We start from the raw sequence: 7077 nt of genomic DNA, 5'->3' as shown, positions 1-7077 counted from the left end.
TATTCAGAATTTTATTCTTGATAACATTTTGAGGTTTAAAGCACACAGGGTGAATACTATTCAAGAAATAATGCCTCTGTTTGCAAAGAGAGGTAAACTCTTTTGAGAAGGATGTATCAATGGCAGAAAGAGGGTGGAGAAAATTTTATCAAAAAGGTTCCCTTCTGAGGGAGAGAAGGAACTCAGATATGACATAGCATTTTAAATAATTTAAAATTACTTTGATATTAAAGCCAATTAAAAAAACCCTTGCTTCTCTTTTGGCTTTTTGCTATATCTTCTAATCTTAACCTTTATAGGTTTTTATTTACTTTTTCATCTGCCCTAAAATAAATGGTATATGAATAGAGTAACTTTTATGTTTGTTGGAGGCTGTATCAGATTGAGATTTAGCAAAGTTATGACAAATTCTAATTAAAAGATTATGTTTGGGTGATCAATTACATAATTGAGGGATTATGGGATATGGACCAGCCTTTCTGGGTTAGATCCTACTACCTCTTACCTGCCATCTTACTAAGGGTGAGGAAATAGAAAATGTGGAAATTGTTCCTCATTTTCTTCATCTGTTAAATAATGATAATAATAATAATCTGCAACTGGAACAGTTATTGTCAGAAGTCAGTGATATAATATATTTCTTTATTACCTTTATAGAAATTCCTCATGAATATGTTATAAAAATTGTTAAGGATTAGAATTTACATAGGATTGAATAGTAATTTCCTGATATGTTGATCATTAATTTTTATTAGTGGAACACAATATAATCAGTAATTTTTATTATTGCAACACATGCATTCTTTTTTTTGTTGTTTTTGTTGTAACAAAATTCAATGTTTAATTTTTCAAAATTTAACTATATTAAAGAAAATAAATTATATTTAGACCACCTTCAATATTTGTACATCATCTTTATACAACTATAACAGTGCTTTCAAAAGACACTTTGTAAAGGGCATTAATTTCACAATTAAAATGTGTTTTAAAAACGGGAGAACATTAAAGGACATTAAATTAGTCTGAAATGTATCTCATAATGCTGAGAGGTATGTTGTTCTTTAACAAATTAACTGTATTTGTATTCAAAATAACATAGCTTGTAACTACAGACAATTATTTCTTGTCCATTTCAGTGATTTCCTGGATCCAAAACAAAATCTGTGTATTTATTTCTTGGAAAACATCATTTGTTGACCGTCCTTTCACTGCCATGGAATGACTTGCTTTCTCAATCCAGTGGATTTTATTAGGAGCTTGCATATTCTGTGCCACTTTCTCCAACAAGTTCTTTTCACACATTTCATCTGCTGAGCCTGACACAAACAGTACAGGATCTTTTATACGAAAGAGATCTTCATCTCTAAGTTTATGCTGCTGCTTTGGATGGTGCAGTGGATAGGAAATACAAATGAGACCTCGAACAAAATCATCAGCATCATCTGGCTCAATATGACACATTACAGAAGCAGCTGCTCTTGAGCCCATTGAACGACCTCCAAGGAAAACACCTGCAAGTTTGTATTCTCCTGAGGTCTTTAGGTAATTCAAAACTGACTTATATGCCTTAATTCTATGTACAATATTAAGGCCTTTACAGGTAAATCTCAGGCTAAAGAAACCATGAGATGCAAGATGGGATGCCAGTGACATCAAATGAGGAAGATTCATATCTCCTGATGCTCCATGTGTAAGAATTATTCCATATGTTAAGCTCTTGTTAGGTACCAAACAAACAGCATCTAGTAATTTATTTCCAAAAGGTATTTTTAATTTAACCGGGGATGGGAAAGTGGCCGGGAGCACCTAACCGCCCTCACTCTCTTCAGGGAGCGAACTTCCACACTGGAACTCGAAGGGACCGCCTCGCCGCACCCATGCATTCTTGAGAGTTAATATCACCTACAAAGAAGAAAAATTTTGGTCTCCAGGTGTAAAAAATCTTATCCTCTTTATGTAGGAAGCACAAATATACATATGATATGTAAACAGATGCACAGTATACTCTTGGCATTAAAATTTGATGAGATTATATTAATAAAAAATGCCTTGAGTCATCTTGTGGGAAGAGTGATAATGAAAAAAAGTTGAGAACCAACTAGCGTAACACAAGGCAAAGTAAAGAAATAGTAAGCTTTTAGAACTGGACATATAAAAGGCAAAATTTCTATTTTTATTAATTATTCAACACAAACACTAGTGAATAAAATGAGTCTCCAGAGTTCTGCACACGTTGCAAACGGAAGTGGACTGACTTCTGTTTGTGGACCACTTCTTGAAGTGGTCCAAGCAAAGGACCAATATACTTGCTTCGAGTCCTTCCCTGTACTGCAGTCTACTGTATGTGCATGTGTCACCTGGCAGTTTTGGTTTCATTCCATGAATATTGGGGCACAGAAACTTGGTGTCATTTAAGAAATGATTGATTCTATAGCTACTGCTCTTCCTGTGAATAATAAAACCCTTTTACCTTTGACACAGATGTCTCATGTTTTCTGCTAGCATCCATGATTCTGGGACTGACAAACTCATTAGCTTATATGTAGAGTAAAATCTCAGACCTTTTAATTCTTATCAACTGTAAGACTTAATTGTAGAAACGTGCTTTCAAATTGCTTATAGTGTGAAAAATTGAGTAGATTTTCTTTCTTACATGTAAGCAATTTACTTTGTCAATATAGATCTTAGCATGATGTTGTTTTCCACTGTTTTAGGTACAAGGGGAATTGATAGTTTGAACATTGCCTATTTGTATCACAGACCAATATTTTCAATATTTTAATTTCCTCATATTTAAAATAATTTTTGAACCAGTCTATTAGTTCTATGTGGGTTATTTTTGCCATTAACATTGCTTAAAATTATTGTAAAGAATTGTTTTATTGTTTTACTATACATTATCCAGATATAACATCATGCTTTTAAATATATCGATGGTTTTTCCAACTCATTGTGTATTTTATCACATAGATGATTATTCTAGCAAGCTGAAATAATGATTTGAATAGTCTAATAATAATTTCTCTTATATATGATTCAAATTGTTCACCAGGATTGGAAATATTTTTCCCTCTCCTCCACCCTAGGGAGAATTATACTTCAAGTTTACTGTCCCATCAGCTTTCTCTAGCTGCCTAATTGATAATCAGCAAACTTAGATTACTTCTGTCAAGAAAAATTTTGGTTTATTGCTATAGGATTTTCTGCTGCAATGATCCCACTTGTCTACACTCGTGTCATATTCTGTAATAGTTATTCCCATGACAGGGTTCATAGGGGCTTTTCTATTAAGTTGAATTCAGAAGTCAAGTTTCCCCTAAGGATTACTGAATGCCAAGCTGACAAAATACCAGAGAGATTTTCTCTTTTTTTTTGTCATAGCCTTTTCACTCTGCTTCTGTTTGCCTTTGTTTTTTAAACTCAGCAGAAAAAAATAAATGTGATTTGAAATTGATATATAACTTCTAGCTGCACAAGTTATTTTTGTTTGTTTGTTTAACTAATGGGACTTGTTAGATTAAATAAGAGAATCCCAAATAGACAATGTATAGAAGAGGTAATAATAGGTGAATATCACATTTCCATTTGTTACTATTTTTCCATTTTGTTACTCTGGTATAAAACCTAACATTAAAATCCATCCTTTCAAATAAACATACAGTTACCACTGAAAATTAATCATTGCACTTATTGATATCTGTCTACAGCACAATGCGAGGGCATGATTTTCAATGCGAGAAAGATTTGCATTCAACTAAGCTCATATATGGTATAAATCCTGCGTTTTCTCAGAAGAATGCCATTGATCTTTCATCATGGTCAGGACTGCATTTTTCCACTTCAATTTCTTGGTACGATCTCACCTTGTATTTCTTTTTGCCTTCTTTACCATGGGATTTTACGCTCCTGCCAAATCCCTTACCTGTTCCACTTTTCCCTCGCAATTTCTGCTTGGGGGGTATGGGGTGGGATAGGTGGAGTATTTTATAGCATAACTCTTACTTGTCTAGAAACAATGGGTGCGTGTGAAGTGCGGGAGGATGCTTTAAGCAAAAGCTCCTTGTGTGCTTAATTGTGGAAATTTCTTAATAAAATCACCACAGGGAACATCTTCAAGTGGATACATGGAAAATGTTGTTTATGGAGAGTGGTGCATAACCCCTCCCATTTTTCTCAAAAAAAAAAAATGGTGAAGGAAGTGAGATCCAGAGTAGAAAGTGAGACTTTTATTCTCTGGAACTCAGTAGTAGGAGGGATCAACGCATATTTTTGTATCTCTCTTTCCACAATGGAAGCCTGGGCTCACTGTTTGAAAAATAATAATAGCATTGCAGTTTGTACCTAATCGTATAGTGACTGATTCAGGAATTTTGCAGAGAAGATTAGAGTGGGTGAAAGAATGAGGGATTTTCACTGAAAATTGATCACAAATGTTTTAGAGAAGAAGAAAAAGGCAGGCAGACTTTTCAGATTCAAGATTAGTGATTTTCAGGCATTTTTTAACTTGTATTAACAGTAAGAAAAAGATTTTACACCACAGCCTAGAATACAGACATACACATAAAAATATCAAAGGAAACAAATTAAAAACAAAAACTAAATCTGTGTCCCATTCTTGAAATTTCTTTTCTATTCACTTCAAATCCATATAGTGACCAACTAAAATGGTCTCACATACTGTGGATGGTAAATATATAATTTGAAAAACCTGCTTTAGTGAGGCGTGGGAGTGGAGATAAGATGCTAGAAGAGAGTGCTATTTTTTTTTTAATACTTTTTTTTTTTTTTTTTTTTTTGTTCGGGCCTCTCACTGTTGTGGCCTCTCCTGTTGCGGAGCACAGGCTCCGGACGCGCAGGCCCAGCGGCCATGGCTCACGGGCCCAGCCGCTCCGTGGCATGTGGGATCTTCCCGGACCGGGACACGAACCCGTGTCCCCTGCATCGGCAGGCGGACTCTCAACCACTGTGCCACCAGGGAAGCCCAAGTGTGCTATTTCAAAGGTGTTGTAGGAATTACTTTTTATTTTTTTAATGTGTAATAATGTTTATAAAATTTTAATTTCCTTATTCACACACAAATTACAATATTCTAAAAACTATTATACTTTAAAATATATTGTAATATATATGTTAATATATCAAAATCAATCTATTTGCTTTTTACATGTTATAGGTCATCTTGAATTTCTTACAGCTAAGTTGCAATAATCATGTTTTACTTTATTCATTTAAATTGTTACATCCAGTATAAAAACATTATTTTATAAAAAGAATATTTTAGTTCATATCAAGGGATAGTCTATATATTTTTAACAAACATATTTTAGAAAATTTTCCTCATGATTGAAATACAATTAGAAATAAAAACCCAACATCTTTACTTATGAAGAATTATATTATCTTTGAACAATAAATGATTCATTTTAGTTACTTCTGCCTTTGTTTGATTTTTCTGTGTTGTTCTCCAAGAATACCAATTTAGATTTAATGTACATTGTCACTATAAAAAAAAAAAAATCTCCTACCTATTCCCAGGATTTTATCCCCAGATGGAACTTCTACTTTTTGATAAATATTTTCAAAAAGTAAAAATCTGAATGAAACACTAAACATTTTCTAATCCCTCTCACAAAACCAAGTCGTAGGATAATGCATGCCTTGATTCAACATTATCCTTGGTAGAACATCATAAAAAGAAGTCACTAAAAGTTTATGGAGGGCAAAAAGAGAAATGGGAAATAAGAGTGAAGTAAGTAAATAGTCAAGTTAAATAAATTTAGAGATAAAAGCTAAATTTTTCACTTATACTTAATAGACTCTGTCAGAGGAAGACTCACTTCTGTTTACTGATAGTGTCTAGCATAATGCCTTGAATAAATAGCTACTTAATAAATACAATTAAATTGTGAGATAAATAATGCCTAATTATTATTTTCAAAATCTCATCTTACCCATTTATGAAATATCTATCTGGAATAAGCAATTAATTTGGGAAAACAATTTATGTCCTGAGTTATTGTGGTGCTAGAAAGACTAACAGGTAGTGAAGAGAAGATCAGGAAAGGGTGGAAAGGATGGAAAGGAAAGAAAAACTAAAAACCAAACACTTTTACAACACACAGCATGAATGAAAAAAATTTTTTTTCAGAATTTGTACTTTATTGCATTTCCTTATATTATGGTCTACTTTTACATGAAGATTATTTGCATCTTTCTACTGTTTTATCATCTTAGAACTTATGCTCTTTTAGGAGCATTTTGAACTTGTTGTTCAGAATGTTTTCCTCCCAACTGCCCATTAGATGGTACCACTACGTCAGATTTAATACTGGCTAACAGTAGCTGTGAGTCTTGTCCTTAAATTTTCTCATTTGCACATAGGATTTTTGTGAAATATAAATTAGCAAATGTAGGTGACTTAGTGCACTGTGAAGATTGTCATAAAGTAAGCACCCTGTAAATGCTAGCCACTTTTATAAAACTTATAATTAAGGTAGTTTTTTAAAGATCATCAATAAACCCTGGGGCTCTAGTCTTACCAGTACACTCCCTAGTCCTGTGACTTTCACCAAGGTATTTAAACTTCTTGTTTCTTGGTTTCATTAGCAGTAAAATAGGGTTAAGAGAACATGCCTTGCCTGCCTCGCATTCATCTGATGAAAATTCAAGTAAACTTTTTGTGATACTGTTAATTTTACCATATCAGGGTAGAATGTAGAGAAACACAAAACTGCCTTCTGAAGTCCCATGGAGCAAAGATAAAATGCAATTCTTTAAAGACATGATTGGGAGCACACATGGGAAGGCAAAGCAGTTAACTTCATTTATTAACAGATTCTGTTCAATTGCATCTTCTTGATGATTGATCTCAGTTTTCCCATCATTTCCTTGCCTTCTTCTGTATCATAATTCATTGACTGAGTGGAATTACATCTCTCTGCCTCACGGAATTTTGAATAGAAATTTTATTCAGTGTTAGTAATGCTTTCATTCCCGTATGCAATCCATATTTCAAAGAAAGCTAATTGACAGATTCTTTGGTATATTCAACAATGTCATATTTCATTGTAAAGGAAT

At 33.3% G+C, this 7077-nt stretch overlaps 1 pseudogene; it reads right to left on the bottom strand.

Moving 5' to 3' along the window:
- Nucleotides 1-722: 722 nt before the first annotated feature.
- Nucleotides 723-1899, bottom strand: LOC111164872 (testis-expressed protein 30 pseudogene; annotated as a pseudogene).
- Nucleotides 1900-7077: the final 5178 nt, after the last annotated feature.

This window comes from Delphinapterus leucas, chromosome 5 (assembly GCF_059928025.1).
Source record: "Delphinapterus leucas isolate spDelLeu-1000000601 "Yukka" chromosome 5, BTC_Dleu_Yukka2, whole genome shotgun sequence".
In the NCBI taxonomy this organism is placed as follows: Eukaryota; Metazoa; Chordata; class Mammalia; order Artiodactyla; family Monodontidae; genus Delphinapterus; species Delphinapterus leucas.
This window is presented reverse-complemented; position numbering and strand designations above follow the sequence as displayed.